Source organism: Hyperoodon ampullatus (assembly GCF_949752795.1).
Source record: "Hyperoodon ampullatus genome assembly, chromosome: 20".
In the NCBI taxonomy this organism is placed as follows: Eukaryota; Metazoa; Chordata; class Mammalia; order Artiodactyla; family Ziphiidae; genus Hyperoodon; species Hyperoodon ampullatus.
The window spans coordinates 30,563,263-30,581,223 of NC_136933.1; positions in this window are offsets into that span (position 1 = coordinate 30,563,263).

The window sequence follows — 17,961 nt, forward strand, 5'->3', positions numbered from 1 at the left end:
GCGGTAGAGCTGAAAGGTGTGACCTATGTTTCACCTGGGGTTTCTCAGCCTCAGTGCTGTTGTCACTCTGGGCAGATGGTCCTTGGTCCCGAGGGCTGCTCCCTGCACCGTACGACGCTTAGACGCTTAACAGTAACCTCGGCCTCATGCACCAGATGCCACTAACACCTCCCCCTGGGTTATGACAAAAATGTCTCCAGAGGGCTTCCCTGGTGGTGTAGTGGTTGGGGGTTCGCCTGCCGATGCAGGGGACGCAGGTTCGTGCCCCGGTCCGGAAAGATCCCACATGCCGTGGAGCGGCTGGGCCCGTGAGCCATGGCCACTGAGCCTGCGCGTCCGGAGCCTGTGCTCTGCAACGGGAGAGGCCACAACGGTGAGAGGCCCGCGTACCGCAAAAAAAAAAAAAAAAAAAAAAAAGTCTCCAGAAATTTCCAAATGTCCCCTGGGAGGCAAAGTCAACCCGCATTGAAAACTCCTGTTCTAACTCAGTGTTAGAAGTAGGAGTTAATGTATTAAAAATGGGAAATTTGCATTGTTTCACTAGAGGTGCAGCTCTACAAAGGCTAATGCTGTACATTTGAGATGATGATTTTTACCATCCGAGAACCTCGGAGATCGTAAACAACTGTCACCGCGCGTGAATCCCAGTGTCATTAAGAGGAAAAGTTCCGTCAAAAACAAACTACTGTGCTGCCATTCGGCCCCTCTTTCCACGGCTCCTCTGGCCACAGGGGAGGACGGGCAACATCCAGAAAAACCGAGGTCCATGTGTCACTAGGTATCCAACAGGTGCTGACAACTAATGATGTATTTTCACACCTTGACCTGGAACAGGACCCATTGCTTCTTCTGCCAACACGTGCTGCACCCACTTAGCGATGCACAATGGTGGTTGTGAGCAATAGGGTCCTCCTGCCTCGGTTACCCGGACAGCCTTTGTCTTGAAGCTCCTTCTAGCCCAGGGCCCTTGAGGAACGCTTTCTTTTCCAGAGCCTGAGTGCCACACAGATGGCCCAGAACCAATGTATACTGTCATCTCTGAGATGTCACTTCTCAGAAAACACCCTCCCTCCCTAACTGCTAGTAAACTCTTGGGCTTCTTAGAGGCTGACAAAGGCCTTTCCTTCAGAACAAAGGAGCAAGAAAGATCTGGACCAAGGATAAACAAGGGAACAAAACGAACCCCATTTTTAGATAAGGGGATAGATAGCCTTCAAGCTTTGGCTTGAATACCTCCTCGAAAGGAGATCTCACTACCCTCTGAATGGCCACCCGAGTGTTGAAACATGTTATTTCCTAGAGCTTATGTCTCACTGAAATCTGCCCCTTGCTTCAAGTCTGGCCACCCACAATAGTAAAGAACGAGTTACATTTACCTTCTGATAATAATGATGACGTACATGCGCGAAGCAGTACCATAGCGTCTCATTTATCCTATGCTGTCCTGTGAGCTGGATTTTATCACTCGCCTCGTCCTTGAACAGTGCGAAACTGAGGCTCAGAAAGTTTGAATGACCACCTTGTCCAGGGTGACACAGCTGGTGGGCAGCCAAGCAACGACTTAAACCCAATCCTGGACTTTACTGAGGACACCGTGCAGTCTCCTTCTCTCAGCAAACCCTCCCAGCACTGGACGGATGTCTGTGTGCACCTCCTGAGCAGCTGCCCCCCTGGGACAAGCACCCCTCAACCCAGGAACTTCAGATCCTCCTTCGAACTTTGGTCTCAAACCAGGAGAGAGTCTGTCTTTCACTCCCCCTGCCTCTGAAGACACGGAACAATGTCTGGAGACATTTTTGACTGTCACGATGGAGGGTGCGACCGGCATCCAGGGGGTCGAGGCCAGACATGCCCTGGACACCTCCTGCTACAAGGCACAGGACATCTCCCACAGCAAAGAACTACCCAGTCCATCTAGCTTTTTCTGGAAGCAGAAACTCTGAGGGCAAAGAAACACGAGGGCTGCCTGGAGAAAAGCCACAGCAGACTCAGCCTGCCTTAATCTGGGGGAAAACGCCGAGGCTTCTCCCAGGGGAAGGCTGAATAGTGGCTCTCCATGTGCATGGCTGTCCTCCAGCCCTCCACACTCTCGTTCAGAAAGTGGCTTTTGTATGGGACTGCGTCCTTTCTGCGGCACAGGTACGGCAGTAGATCTAGAAGGCCCTTGGAACATTGCGACGAGCTCTGTAAGCTCATGAGCACATCTGCTTTTCCAGCCCCTCCCAAATCCCGCCAGAGCCAATTCCCTCCAGAGACTCGGGTCCTTTCTGTGCTGCCATGCACTGGGTCAGGGGACGCAGAGACTCTTATTACCACCATTTTACAAATGGGGAAACTGAGGCATGGAGAGTTACTTGCCCGAGGCCACCTAGTTCCTCTGGGAGGATAACCAGGAATGCAGGTCCACCACGCTCTACCGGACTGCCTGGTCCCGTGACCCAGCCTGGATGCAACGAAGGCTTCCTCGGCGCATAAACTCCCCGCGAAGGAGAGGCTTCATCCCACGTTACAGACGAAGACGCAAAAAAGATAAAGGACCTTAGAGATTGTATGGGCCAAACTCATTCTTTAAAAAAAATCTTTTTTTATTGAAGTATAGTTGATTTAACATGTTGTGTTAGTTTCAGGTGTACAGCAAAGTGATTCAGTTATATATGTATGTATATATATTCTTTTTCAGATTCTTTTCCATTATAGGTTATTACAAGATACTGAATAGTTCCCTGTGCTATACAAAAGGTCCTTGTTGTTTATCTATTTTATAAATTCATTTAAAAAAATTTTATTGAAATATAGCTGATTTACAATGTTGTGTTAGTTTCAGGTATATGGTAAAGTGATTCTGTTATGTATACATATATATACTTTTTTTACATTCTCTTCCATTATAGGTTATTACAAGATATTGAGTATAGTTCCTTGTGCTATACAGTAGGTCCTCATTGGTTTTCTATTTTATATATAGTAGTTTGTATACATTAATCCCAAACTCCTACTTTATTCCTCTCCCGCTCCCCTTTGGTAACCATAAGTTTGTTTTGTTTTGTAAACTCATTCCTTTTTTGAAAAATAAATTTATTTATTTATGCATTCATTTTTGGCTGCATTGGGTCTTCGTTGCTGCACGTGGGCTTTCTCTAGTTGCAGCAAGATGGGGCTACTCTTGTTGCGGCGCACAGGCTTCTCACTGCGGTGGCTTCTCTTGTTGCGGAGTACGGGCTCTAGGCATGCAGCCTTCAGAAGTTGTGGCACGCGCGCTCAGTAGTTGTGTCTCACGGGCTCTAGAGCGCAGGCTCAGTAGTTGTGGCACACGGGCTTAGTTGCTCCGCGGCATGTGGGATCTTCCCGGACCAGGGCTCGAACCCGTGTCCCCTGCATCAGCAGGAGGATTCTTAACCACTGCACCACCAGGGAAACCCTATAAACTCATTCTTAATAAGCAAGAAACCAAGGCCCAGGGAGGGACTTGCTGAGGATTCTGGTTGGGCCCTTATTGGAGAATCTGGCTTGGTTTTCTAGAATATGGGTAAGCGCCCAGCAGCACCTGTCTGGAGACAGTACAAGCAGTTTCCCACGATGAGAAAGCCTGGCTCATGGATAACAAGCAGGTGGTGTGCAAGGGGCTTGGAAAAATAGATCCAACTGGCAAGAATTCGGTAGCTTTTCCAGCTCTGCCTACAAATGACCAACACGTAATATGATCGCTGTTAGGAGTGTTCCCAGAAACGTGTTCCCTATTCTCAGACATAATGTCTGGCACAAATATTTGTCTGCGATAAATATTTGTTAAATAACAAGAATAAAAAAACCAACAACCCGGGCTTCCCTGGTGGCGCAGTGGTTGAGAGTCCGCCTGCCGATGCAGGGGAGACGGGTTCGTGCCCCGGTCTGGGAAGATCCCACATGCCGCGGAGCGGCTGGGCCCGTGAGCCGTGGCCGCTGGGCCTGTGCGTCCGGAGCCTGTGCTCCGCAACGGGAGAGGCCACAGCAGTGAGAGGCCCACATACCACAAAAAAAAAAAAAAAAAAAAAAAAAAAAAAAAAAAAAAAAACCAACAACCCGAAGTCTGGCTCAGAGCCAGTGTGCTTACTGCAGGCATATAATAATTTACTGGGGACCCAGCACCCAGCATTCAGCACTGACCCTGGCCTTCCATGGGCTTAACCAAGGGCACTCAGCTCTGTGGGGAGGAAGGCAGGGCAGGGGTGCCGGGTAGGCAGCGCATCCCCTTTTGTCCTGCGAAGACAGCTGCTCCAGTACTGTTCGGACACACTCCACTCTCAACACTGTTAAAAAATAAAACCTGCTTTAGTTCTGGACACTTTGCAAGGAAGTTGGATTTTGAAGTCCACAGGTGGCGGTGGGGTGGGACTGTGTAGACCCGGGGCCAGGACGACCTGTCTCCCACCTGGTCCTGATGCCCAGCGCAGAGGGGCCACCTGCCCAGTAGCCAATCTGCGGCGCTCTGAGCTCCACGACTTGAGAGCAAACACTACCTTCACATTGCCAGCCTGGTGGGAACTCCAGAAGCCACGTGGCCTGCAGGGAGATCTTGGGTTCTTTCTTCTCTCCCCCGGTGTTCCTGGACACCTCTTTCAAGCTGCCATGTCCTGGCCCTGCCCTACTTAGCTCTTCAACTTGTCTTCCGATCCTTCCTGCCCTCGTGGGACTATCCCTGGAGCAAAACCCAGAAGACGTCAGCACCCATCTGACCGAGGAACTGTGAGGTCCAAGGCAAGCCTGCTTGACATTGCTGAAGCTTATCTAGAAAATGCGGACATGAGGATACTGGATCTACAGTACTCATGTCCAGGGCTGAGGTGCTGATCTAACGAGAGTGTGGGTCTGACAGCTCATTGGAAGCATTACGCACCATGAAAACGTGCCAGCTGTTAAGCGGCATCCAGAAGAAACAAGTGGCTATTTAATTTTTATTTATTTATTTTATTTTTTGCAGTATGCGGGCCTCTCACTGTTGTGGCCTCTCCCGTTGCGGAGCACAGGCTCCGGACGCGCAGGCTCAGTGGCCATGGCTCACGGGCCCAGCTGCTCCGCGGCATGTGGGATCTTCCCAGACCAGGGCACAAACCCGTGTCCCCTGCATTGGCAGGTGGACTCTCAACCACTGCGCCACCAGGGAAGCCCAACAAGTGGCTATTTAATGGGACATTTTTTCCAAGCCAGAGTCAGTGAAATATCTTATTCATTGTTGTAACATTACCCCCAGCATGAGACCTTGCACAGGCCCTAACAGTCAGGTACTGGATGGACGAGTGCACGCACAAACCCGAGACCAGTTAAGGATGGATGCGTCTCAAGCAGCCACTGGGCCTTCATTATGTGCCAGCTACTGTCATGGCCTCAGTGTGTAGGACCTTCAAAGACTCACTGTTCTAACATGAAGGTGATAAACAGACAAATGACTATCGTTCAAAGCAGACAAACAGAAAAACCATGAGAGTAGTATGAAATACAATAAAGACACCAAAGGAGGAAAATGTTACAGCTCTTAGGAGGTCAAGAAAGGGTCACGGGCCTTGACGGATGGACAGAATTTCAACTGTGTGTGCCTCGAGGAAAGGGTCTCCCAGGCCCAAGTACGTAGCCCAGAGGTATAAAAAGCAGGATCCAGAGGGGGTCAGTGAGACTAGAGCAGAGAAATAATGGGATTTGGGGGAGAAATGAAATATAAACCAGGAAATTTGATGACATCAAGGAATGGGTGTCTCCAGATATCAGCTGAGTGTTTTAGATTTACTTCCAAGACAGGAGAGAACACTGGGGGTTCCTGCAGGCATCGGCCTATGCCACTGATTCCTTCTGCAGGAGAAGCAAGTGGTCCATTCTGGTTTAAAGTCATGATTCCTGCCCAAACATACCTTACTGCCGCCTGGAACAAACCTTGTCTCTCCTGCTTGGGCAAGTCATTGGCCGCTGAAACTTAGGTATCATCCTCTCTTAAATGGGACTAACGGTACCCAGATCACAGAGTTGTTTTGGAAGTTAACTGTGACTATAGCTAGGCACGTACTTGGCTTTTTGCAGAAGCATCTTTTTGTCCAAGGGAGCACAGCAGCCTTCTCTGGTAGGGACTTCTTTGTAATACAAACACACCAGCAGTGAGGAACGCATTCCAGAATTTTCTAGCTGGTGAAGCCCCCATCTCACAGGTAAGAGCTCTGCAAGTGGGGAGCAGTGGCATGCCAAGGTCGCACGGCCAGTAACCCCCAGAGCTCAGACCAAAGCCTGATCTCCTTTCTCCTCCACTGGCTTCCCAGAAACCAAACACCAGAGAAATGTCTCTGCAGCAGAAGAGGCTGGCCCTCTACGTTCACTCCCAATCCCCCATCCCTTTAAAGACCCGAGTACGGGTGCTGAGAACGACACTCGCCAACTCCTCCAGATGCCTCTTTTGTTGTCTTGCTATGGATCGGGGAAAGCGGGGAGTCAGCCACCAGGTCAAGGTCACCTGCTGCTGCTGGGACCCTGCCTCAGCTTGGGAGGTAGCAACATCCCCTCAACCGACCTCCGGTAGGTAGGGTCCCTGCCACCCCGGAGTGCACGGCTGTAATGAGTTGTTGGGAGACGTCTGAGCAACCACTACTCACCATTTTGCAGATTCAGAAATAAAGGCTCAGAGAGGTGGAACAACTAGACCAAGGACACACAGCTGGTAAGCTGCCTTGTATCAGCGTCCTTGGTTTCCCCATCCACCCCTGTCTGGTGTGTGTCGCACACACGTTCGTTGCCTTCACCCACGTAACCAATTACTTCTGTGCTGCTGAAATCAATGGACCTTTCTGGTCTTCCCTTAACCAAACTCCTTCTTCCTGGAAGCCCTTCTGCTTCCCCAGCTTTCATGACAGCCCACTCCTCTGGTTCTGCGCCCTCTGAATGTTCTAGCTCACTATTCTTGGTCAGATGGTCCAACTCAACTCGACCTTAAACATCACAGTCGCCCAGGGATATTCCCCTGGACCTCTCTGCGTTCATGCTGCACCCTCGCCCTGGGGAATGACGTGCACCCCTCGGCTTCGATGGCTACTTCGATTGCGACCTCGATCGCTGATGAATTTCCCATCTGAGCCCCCAGCTTAGACGGAACTCCAGATCTATAAATCCGCGCTTGGATGGCCCCGTGCTTCTGAAACGCCACATACCCAAAGCTCAACTCCTCACCTGCATCTCCTCCTTGTAAATGGCAGCCCCATCCCCTGGGGATGATACTTGCTTGACTCTCCCTCGGTCCCCACACCCAAATCAACCTTTTGATAAATCCTTTGATTCCCCCTCCTAAGCGGTTCTTACACCTTTCATTTCTCACCATCCTCACCACCACCTAATTCCCTTATGTGGGACTCAGGCAACACGAGTCTCCTAGCTGGGGGACCTAAATGGGACTGTCACTTTCTGCCTTAAAACCTTGTAATAAGTGTCCACCAACAAATGACTGGATAAGCAAAATGTGGTCTATACATGTGATGGAAGATTGTGAAGGCTTAAAGAGGAAGGAAACTCTGATGACGCTACGATACGGATGAACCCGACCACACTGTGCTATGTGAAATAAGCCAGACACAATAGGGCGACTGCTGTGTGACACCTCTTACAGGAAGTACCTGAGGTAGTCAAATTCATGGAGGCAGGTCACAGGGTCGGGAAGGGGGAGAATGGGGCGTCATTGTTTAAGTTCACTTTGGGAAGATGAAGACGTCCTGGAGACGGGTGGCGGTGATGGTGGCCCAACGGTATGGACGTACTTAAAGCCACTGAACTGTGCACTTAAACATGGTTAAAATGGTGACATTTACGCGATGTATATATACATATATTTTTTTTTTGCGGTACGCGGGCCTCTCACTGTTGTGGCCTCTCCCGTTGCGGAGCACAGGCTCCGGACGCGCAGGCTCAGCGGCCATGGCTCACGGGCCCAGCCGCTCCGCGGCATGTGGGATCTTCCCGGACCGGGGCACGAACCCGCGTCCCCTGCATCGGCAGGCGGACTCTCAACCACTGCGCCACCAGGGAGGCCCTGCGATGTATATTTTACCACAGTAAGTGCTTTTAAAAGACACGAACCTGTCGGTGGTTTCCCATTGTCCTGGAGGAAGGTCCCAAATTCTCAGCAGGCCTCTAAGGCCTGGAGACAGAGCCCTTCCCCCTGCCGCCCTCATCCCTTCCCGTCACCCTGTCGCCTCCCAGCTCTTGCTGTACGGCACGTCTGTCGCCTCCTAAATGCAACGATGCCTGTCTGTCCCGTCCCCTCTTCCCGCTCTCTCCCTCCACCACTCCTTTTGCCTGGACAGCCTCTGCTCACCTTTTCAATCTCAGCCTCAAAATCCCAAGCTCTAAAGGGACTAACCTCACACCCAAATGAGGCCCGAGACCCTGGTCTCCCACGGATGCTATGATATGTTCCTCTTGCAGAGAATTTAATATGTGCAAAATTATTTAATATTTGTGTGTCAGGCTAAGAATGAAAGCTCGTGTCTGTCTTGTCCATTTTTTTTTTTTTTTGGTGCTGGGCTCTGCATTGATAAAAAAGCCTTCCAAGCATTTGCTGGATGAATAAAGTGGTGACATGCAGATTGTACCCAGAGTCCAAGCTGTTTCCTCTACAGGGCGTTGACTCTGATAAGTCCCTTGGGTGCGTGAGGGCCATAGAGCAAACGTGGGAAGGAGGGAAGTGGGTCCACTACTAACCCCCGGGTCAGAGCTAATCACTCTCTCCCCACGGCTCCCACGGGGCCTTCTGACGCCACTATTTGAACCAGCCATGGGTACAGCTATGTCCCCACGAGCCTCTGAGCTCCTTGAGGATGGAAGCCAGCTCCTCGTTCGTCTCTGCACCTCCAAACCTAACCCAGCACCTCTCATGGGGAAGATACTTATTATTAATACTGACTGAATAAATAAACCAATATCCTGCCCAACCTACTTGAGTCTCTGCTACTACTGGGAAGGGGGGATAAATACTTCCCCAACACCTACTTTGTAAGGTTGCTGTAAACATAGGAATGAGATGAGGTGTTTCCTTAATTTAGAAATACCACTGAAGGCAAGGTTCACAATTCTTTAACCACTTTTTGTTTGGTGGGGGGAGGGAAGAGTCATTACATTCATTACTATCCTTATTATATTATAATTTATTATATTTATGTTGTTATTAATGATCAATTGTAAGAGTCACCCCAACTTCAAAATGTTAAATGAAAAACTGTGCATTGGTGAGTCTAAGAACTACGTCAGGTGCGTGAGAGCACAGAGCACGTGGCATTGCCTGAGTCTTGGTTATTTGGGGAGCGTGTTAAAAAGATAGATTCTAGAGTTTCACTGTTGGCGAGTCTCATTCAGGAGCTATTTTGTGAAGGTGTCCCAGGTGATTCTGGTGGGCTGCCTAATTTGGAAACTGGTTCCTAAAAAAAAAAACCCATATAATTCACCCTCTTCTTTTACCAGATGGGAAACCAAAGATGGCGATGGCCTGTAACATATGAGATCCTACAACGCCCAGATGTACCTGAGCCCTGATTCAGGAGGGTCCCCGCCTCTTCATCCAGGGGGCCTCCCCCCAGACCATCCTGCCTCCTTACGGCTCCAGCACAGGCTTTCCCAGATCCTGACGGCTTTGGCAGCTCCAGATCTCTGACGTCATTAAGCATTCTTAGGTCTGGAAAGTCAGCGCACCAATTACCCATGGGAAGAGTTGGTTACAGCAGGAAATGATTTTGGGGGTAACTTCTGATGGGAATGGAGAGCTGCACACACAGAACTGGTTCCACTCCCTTTAGGGTCTGGCAGCTCTTTTGTTCCACACCCAGAAGAAACTGGATGAACCAATTATCCCCTGCGGTTTCTGGGATGCTTCCAACAGCCTTTGTTCTCAACAATGGGAACTCTAAAAATCAACCTGGCAGGTATTCAGCAACTGGCAGGTATCGCTCGCTGTCGTGTGAAACAAAAGCAGGTCCCCATAAATCAAGGACCTTGGCGAGCCCTGTGGGCTCACCTTCAAGGGTGAAAAGACTGTATGGTCTCCCTGGGCGGCACGGCCCTCCCGAGCGAGACCGGAGAGCCAGATCTGAGTGCCAGGCAGACACAAACATGGTCAGCGAAACCCTCCTACGCCAAAAAAAAACCCATGTCCATGGGATGCAGAAATTCTCCAGAGTCAGCGCTGGAGTCCCTTCCAGCTCAGGTATCGGGAGGCTACAGTTGTAACTGGTAGCAAGCGGCAGTTCTGGGTTTCATCGTGAAAAGGCGATACCTGTGATTGACCTCTGCCCTCAGTCCCACGTGTCAGAGCACGTCTGCCCCTGCCTGAGGGGAGCACCAGGGTTTTGACCTTACATGGTGCCTTTATTGTGTTTATATCCAGTGAGGGACACTGTCCAACACTCAATTCTGGAAGAGAAGTCAGAAGCATTGGAGCACATCCCAGGAGGATTAGTGGGCAGGTGGGGTGGGAGTTAAGAGCATCCATTCACGACTTCGCCGTCTCTGAGGTTTGCCCTACTAAGTAGAGGAAGAGGGTGTGAGTGGAGAAAAGAGAGGAGGTCGTTTACTAGAGATTTTTCTGGATTGTAGAATCACTACCAGAGAACTGTACTCAATATCCTATGATAAACCATAAAGCAAAAGACTATTTTTAAAAAAGAATGTATATATGGACAACTGAATCACTTTGCCATACAGCAGTAATTAACACAACATTGTAAATCAACCATACTGCAATTTTTTTAAATGCGTTAAACAAAAAAGAATTACTACCAATCTTGTGTTTCTTCAAAGTGCTCCAAAATATTATTCAGCCTTCAAAAGGAGGGAAATTATGACACATGCTACAACATGAGTGAACCTTGAAGAATTACGTTAAGTGAAATAAGCCAGTCACAAAAGGACAATTACTGTATGATTCCACTTATATGAAGTCACTCGTATGAAGCCCTTACAGTACTCAACAGAGTAAATAGATTCACAGAGACAGAAAGTAGAATGGTGGTTACCTGAGGCATAGGGCAGGGAGAAGGTGGAGTCACTGTTTCCTGGGCACAGAGTTTCACTTTGGAGGGATGAGCCATTCTGGAGATGGATTGTGGTGATGTTTGCGCTACAGTGTGGGTGTACTTAAGGGCCCTGAGCTGGACATTTAAAAATGGCTACATTGGTCAACTTCATGTTATGTGTGTCTTACCAGAACTTTCAAAAATAAGTAAAATTTCCAGAAGTATTCCACTGTCCATGGAATTCACACATATTGTACATGTGTTATAAAAATGAAGTTGATCCAATGACATAGAAAGAGGTCCAAGTGAAACGTGGGAATCAAGCAAGCTGCAGACCTGTATTACAGTGTGTTCCCTTTAAAATATATACATTTGCATAGAGGCCTGGAGGAGAGATACCTCCATGTGTAGAGAGGACAATGTCATGGACTGAGAGAAACCAAGTTGTTAGCCATCCTTCCTTCTAAGGGAGGTAGAATTCCAGGCCACTTGCATTTTCTGTTGATACATGTCAGTGTTGTTTTAGCTTTTTGCCACGTGTGTATTGTTTTTGTAAATAAAACCAACATCGGGGATGACCTCCAAGAAAACACTCTCAGCACAGTCAGCTTCTGCCTTGGGTCTGAGTTCAGTCAAGACGGCTGTGCTACACCGATGCTCTGGGTTCGATCCAGGACCTACTACCCATGAGCTGTTTCTTATTCTCTGCCCGCCCAGGTGTGTCATCCAGGCAAGTGGGGATAACAATGCTTCATAATGTGAGAAAGAATAGAAACAGGAGCTGTAAGCACAGCACTTACTAAACCCTCCCACCTGTCAATTACTTTCTAGGCACAAACGTCTTAAAGCCACACAACCCTCTGGTCTTGGGTCTACTTATCTTTCCTGTAGAGCAGAAGAGGCGCTAAATGCCATGTCCGGTTGGCCGGCCTCTAGGTGGAGGCACAGAACTGAAATCCAGTCTGTCTGACTCGGGGGCTGACCAGCTCCCCTCGAGACCCCTCGTGGTTCGCTGCAGGCACAAGGGTGGGGGAGGCCCCGCGGCGAACCTGGCCTGGGGAGGGGCTCCATCCGGCTCTGCCCGTCAGGCTAGCCAGCTCTAGCATCCACAGCTGAGACCGACTCCAGAAGGGTCCCCAAGTTGGGCCTGAAACGAGCTCAGCCCCACAGAGTCGGGTTCGATCTTCAGCAGGTAGGGCTCAAGGCAGGTGCTGCCATCACGCCCCTGTCCCACCGCCCCCAACCGGGTCTCATGCTCCGAAGGTGTGATCTACACCTGACACAAGCAGCTCCTGCCTCTGGGAAGCGGCAGGCCACACGGCCTGCGAGAAGACGTGTCCTAGAGACCAGCCAGCCAAGGACGCGACCCTGCCAGCTGTAATCAAGGTCAGCTGCCAGCTAGAGAACAGGGGGAAGTGCTGGAAATTCTGGGCCACATGCGGCCTCAAAACAAAACGTGACATCCATCAGTGGAGTAATCAGAATGAAAATGTACAGCCGGAAGTCAGGTAGGATTTCTTCCCCGCCTGGTCCTCCAAACCCCCTTCCCTTTCCCAGAAGCAAATACTGGTAACGTTTGGTGATTTTCTTTTTAGGCTCTGGACGTTTTCCCCCGCATTTACATATGTGAATGTGCACACACACACACATAGATTTTCTTTTTCTTTTACCCCACACAAACGTGCTTAAATCTCAAGCTTCTCCCTGAAAAGAGCCTGACATGTGCCTTTTATGGTAAAGTGTGTTGATGATCGCCTTGCCACAGAAGCAGTAAGGCATGCAGGCCCTTCAGAGGTGGCTCCAAACTGTAAACCGAGAACTTGAGTCTGTTTTCAGACACAGTAGAACAATATGAAAATAGCTATCATGGACCCACAAAAAGAGGTAAACCGGGCTTCCCTCATGGCGCAGTGGTTGAGAGTCCGCCTGCCGATGCAGGGGACGCAGGTTCGTGCCCCGGTCCAGGAGGATCCCACATGCCGCGAAGCGGCTGGGCCCGTGAGCCATGGCCACTGAGCCTGCACGTCCAGAGCCTGTGCTTCGCAACGGGAGAGGCCACAACAGTGAGAGGCCCGCATACAGGAAAAAAAAAGAGATAAACCGAGGCAAGCTCAAAATTGTCAAAAAGATGAGTTTACTAGGGAATAGCAGAGGAATTACAATTCAGGACACATGAACTGTAGCAAGCCATAAGCGAGTCAGTTAGAGCTGTGGAACAGGCTGTATTTATGGGCAGGAAATATAAACAGGGGAGAGTCAGTTAGCGTCTATTAAAATAAAAACAATTTTAAAAAAAGGGACCAGTCCTGAAAGTCCCCTGAGCAGACAAAACCAGTCCAGGCAGGCAAACAAAGCTCAATTCAGCCCAACCCAGGTCATTTCTTTTTCAGACCTCCAGAAAGCATAAGCAAACTTTCCAAGGCTGATATGAGGCAGCCCTTGACCAAGTCCCTGCTCCAGTACCGTCACTTTTCTGTAAACGGGGCATTTACGGGAGCTCTGTTTCTCAGTCCTTAAGTTTCCTTTCTCTGAGGGCACATGCATGAGCTTTTCTGTTTTATAGACTCTGGTTCCATCTTAGATTGAAATCCTGGCACGCTATTAGGATGCAAACAAATGCGGGCTGTGACGTTTAGAGAGGGAACATCATCCGGGTGCCGGGAGGTTGGGGTGGTGCCAGGAGTGAGGTCCTAGGAAACGAAGGCCTAACCAAAGTGCGGACACTTGTGTCCGTCAGCTATGGCTGCTGTAACAAAACACACAGGCTGGGTGCTTGAACAACAGAAGCTTACGTCTCACAGTTCTGGAGGCTGCCTTCTCCCCGTGTGCTCATGTGGCAGAGAGACAGACGGTGCTCTTCCCTTCTTGTAAGACCACCCGTCCTACGGGATCAGGCCTTGTGACTTCATTTAACCTTAATTTCCCCCTTAAAGGCCCCATCTCCAAATACAGGGCCTCAGCACAGGAATTCTGGGGGACACCTTTCAGTCCATAGCAGCACTCGTTTCATTCGTTTCCCTCCAGCGACTGGTTATCTATGCCGGACACCAGAGCCTGGGGGGTGGAGATGATGGGGATCCCCAATCCGCCCCTCCCTCAAACCTCACAGCAAGCATGCAGAGGACATGACAGTCACTGTGACAGGGAAGGAAGGTGCGATGGGGCAGCTCAGAAGGACCAGCCGCTTTTAGGACAAGGGGCAGAGGGCAGGGAGGGCTTCTCAGAGGAGATGGCAGGGGACACGGGCATGGCTCACCCACAGGAGCGACCAGCCCCCCAAGAGCAAAGCACGTTCTTCACTCCTGCTGTGCTCAGGAGTTGTTGTTATGTCATAAATATTGTTGAAATGCAATCAGGTGTGACTCTGATAAGGAGTGATCCAAGTTAAATATTCGCACAGGGCATGTGGACTGGCCTGGCTCCCATGAGCCGTCAGAATGTAGCTGTTCTTATTCTCACGAGCTCGACGCAACGCAAGGTCACTGCCAAACCCTCCACCGACCTGTGTAAACACCACAAACGCCAGCTGCCCTGACCTGAGGGGCGCTGTCTGAATCTCCCTACTTCACAAACAGGGCAACTCGAGCCAAGAGGCTGTCCCGGCCGGTGTGTGCCGGGCCCAGCCGGCTCTGCACGGAGAACAGCAGGCACGGAAACGAGGAGGGCCGGGCCTCCCCAGGAACCGTGATCTCGAACGTGGAAGCCTGGAGCTTCCTGATGCTGATGAGAACAGGGAGACCGAAGGTTAGAGGCTCGCGTGCAAACACAGACTCTGTGCTGTACACCCCCCCAGCCCTTTAATCCAGCCTCCTACACCCCCATTCGACCACATGCCCCGCCCCCAGCACACCCCCAAATACACAGCCAAGGGCCCAGGTTTCCGCCTTATTCTGTGGCTGAGACGTCTCATCCCCTTCAAATACACAGAACGTTCACTTTTCTTGTTGCTCCTTTGCAGCCTGGGCGGCCCCGTCCCCTGACCTCAGGCTCCCTGGAGCGGCGTCCCCTCATCACATCCGCTTTGGACCCGGCCGCCGGAGCTTCCGGCCGCTGCTGGACGCGGGGACGCAGCCACGCAGACCTGCCACCCAGACACGCCGTCCTAACCGCATAGAAGGACTGTGGAAAATACCTAAAGCAAACGTTAGGACAGGACCAAGAGTGAAAGAGTGGAGATGAAGTCCTCAGGTGCCAGCCGTAAAGGACGAACCCAGAGCCGGAGTGGAAACAGAGAAGCACGCGCTTTTTTGCATGAGAAGTTTTCTGCACCTGACAGAGGCTGCTCCTCCCTCCCCTAAAGACGTTCCCTCCCCTGACTGCTCCCGCCTCGCCCATGGTCTTCTCCCCTCCTTCCTCGAAAGTCAGTGTTCTCTGGGATTTTTAAAAAACGTTATTGTCCTAGGGATTTCATTCACTACCAAGGCTTCAACCGCCCCACAGAAGCTGATAAGTTCAGAAGCCAGGTGTACCTTCCGACTCTGTCCGCAGAAAGCCAAGCCCATAGATGTGATGCCAGCAAGACCCCCATGCGGATACCCGCGCATCTCGTAGCAGCAGACCCTTCTGGGGCTCCTGTTCCCCCGGACTCCACGCAAATCACTGCCTTCCAAAAGCCAGCCCCTGCCTCTCGGCCCCAGGCAGCTCGCCCCTTACCTTCCGAACATTGGGGTCACGATGCCTCGGAATTAGCATCCCGCTAAGAGCAGTTTTCACCACTGAGTAAGAGGCATTGGGGGTACAAATACTCCAACTCTCTCGCCCCCTGGCCTGGGTGATCCTGGGGATTGCCTTTTGGCCTGTTTGCAAGAGTCCCTGTGGAATTCAGCTCCTGTAGTCAATGGTGGCCTTAATAACACACTTCTGCTTCCTCGTCTTCACACCATCTCTCCCCTCACCTTATTCTTCACGTCTCCCAACTCTCCACGTTCACTCAAACTCTTGCCTCACACTCTTCTTCTAGGCGAAACCCAATGTGAGACACACTTTCAGCGCAAATGTATATGCAATTCTCCATCATTTCCCTGAATCACTTCCTCTTCCTGTTTATCCGGCCTCGGTCAGTGACATCACCTTTTACCTACACCGAGCCAGAAGTCTCCCTCATTCTGTCTCCTTCTGTGTCTGGTGGACTTGTGCTTCTTAACGTCCCTTGAATCCATGTGTCCTTTCATCTCCCCTTCACGACCTTAGCTAAGACCCTCCACCAGCTCTTCCCTTGTCTTGCCGAGTCCAATCTTGCCCCTCTCCATCCACTTCCACACTTCCCTGAGACGCTTTCTAAACCAGCCACTGGTTCATGTGTTTCCTCTGATTCAGATCGTCCATGGCCTCCCTACTGCTTAAGGAGAAAACCAAAACCGTTCAAATGACACTAAAAGCCTAAACTCACATACACCGCCTCAGATACTGGCCTTGGCCCGTGGTCCCCACATGCCACCCATCAGAGCACCTATCAAGCGTCATGACAACCGTCTGTTCCCTCATCTGTCTCCCCAGCTAGACTTTTGCAGGAAACCACTAGAAAGCTTGTTCCTCACCGCACCCCAAGCCCCTAAAGATCGCCTGGTACGTAATGGGAACCGAATACATACACTTGAATCAGTGAATGAAAGAATGAATGAGTTTGAATGTGATGAACTCTTGCATTTCTTTTGTCCACGCGACTTCTTCACCCCTCTGAGCGTTTGGGGAATTCCTCACTGTCGGAGCTTAGCAGGAGGCTGAAGCGACCCTCCGAAGAGGCTGAATATGCCACATTCTTGCTTTCCCAGGCTCTCTTGCAGCTGGGTCTATGACCAAGGTTCTGCCGACAAGACCCGGCAAGTGGGACTCAGACCCAGGCGGGCGGCACAGTGGGGTCAAAGGTGGGGCTCAAGGTGAAAAGGGCGGGGAAGAGGAGACCTGATCCTGTGCTTCCTTCTGTCTCTGTACGTGTGCTTCTCTATTTCTTTATTTCTCTCATTTTATTTCTCTGCCTCTGTCTTTCTTATCTCGTTATTTCTCTCTCTTTTTAGTTCCCTCTATTTTCTCTATTTCTCTCTGCCTTGATCTCTCTTTTTCTCTTTCCTTTTCTTTCTTTCTCTGTCTCTCTCTGTTTCTCTCCCCCCGGCCTCCCTCCCTCCCTCTGTCTCTGTCTTTCACTGGTAGGGGTGCAGTGGAAGTGTCCGCAAGGCGCGTGGCGTTGTGGTACAGATGGCGCTCTGCTCGCGGCAGCAGCCCCCGCAAAGTCAAGCCCCTATGTCTCACGCGCAGTGGCTTCAGCACGGGGTCCTCCTCGGACCAGTCCCTTGGAGGAGGTTGGACACTGTTTCTGGAAGCAGAGCTTATAAGCCAGGCTCTTCAGGCACCCAGTGATTCTGTGAGCTACCCTATATCCTCTTAACAAACTCCTCTCTTGCTCAGTCAGCCAGAGCTGCTTCTTGTGCCTGCAAATAAGAACCCTGACAGAGACATTAGGCAAGTGGCCGACAGAATTACAATGAAAATTAACGTTAAATAAAATATTTTTTAAACCTTTAGAATTGATGAGACCTTGAGAGCTGCTTAGAGATCAGCTAACAAAACATCCCAGTTTGACAGTTGAAAGAATAAGTTTCAATCCAGGCGGCTCAGGGAGACTCAGCCCAGTCTGGACCCCAGGCCTCCTGACTCCACGGGGCCATGTTAGGGATTCGCCTTCTGGGAAGCCACAGTTGAAAGCTTCCTGGGAACACATTTCTTGGGAAAAAGAAAGGCTGGATATGAAAAGATGCTCCATTTCATACGTCATCAGGGAAATGCAGATTAGAACAATGAGATCCCACTACACATCTTTTTGAATGGCCAAGGTACAGACCACAGACAACACCAAATGACAGTGAGGATGTGGAGCAACAGGAACTCTCATTCGCTGCTGGTGAGAATGCAAAATGGTCCAGCCACTTTGAAAGACAGACAGTTTCTTATAAAACTAAAC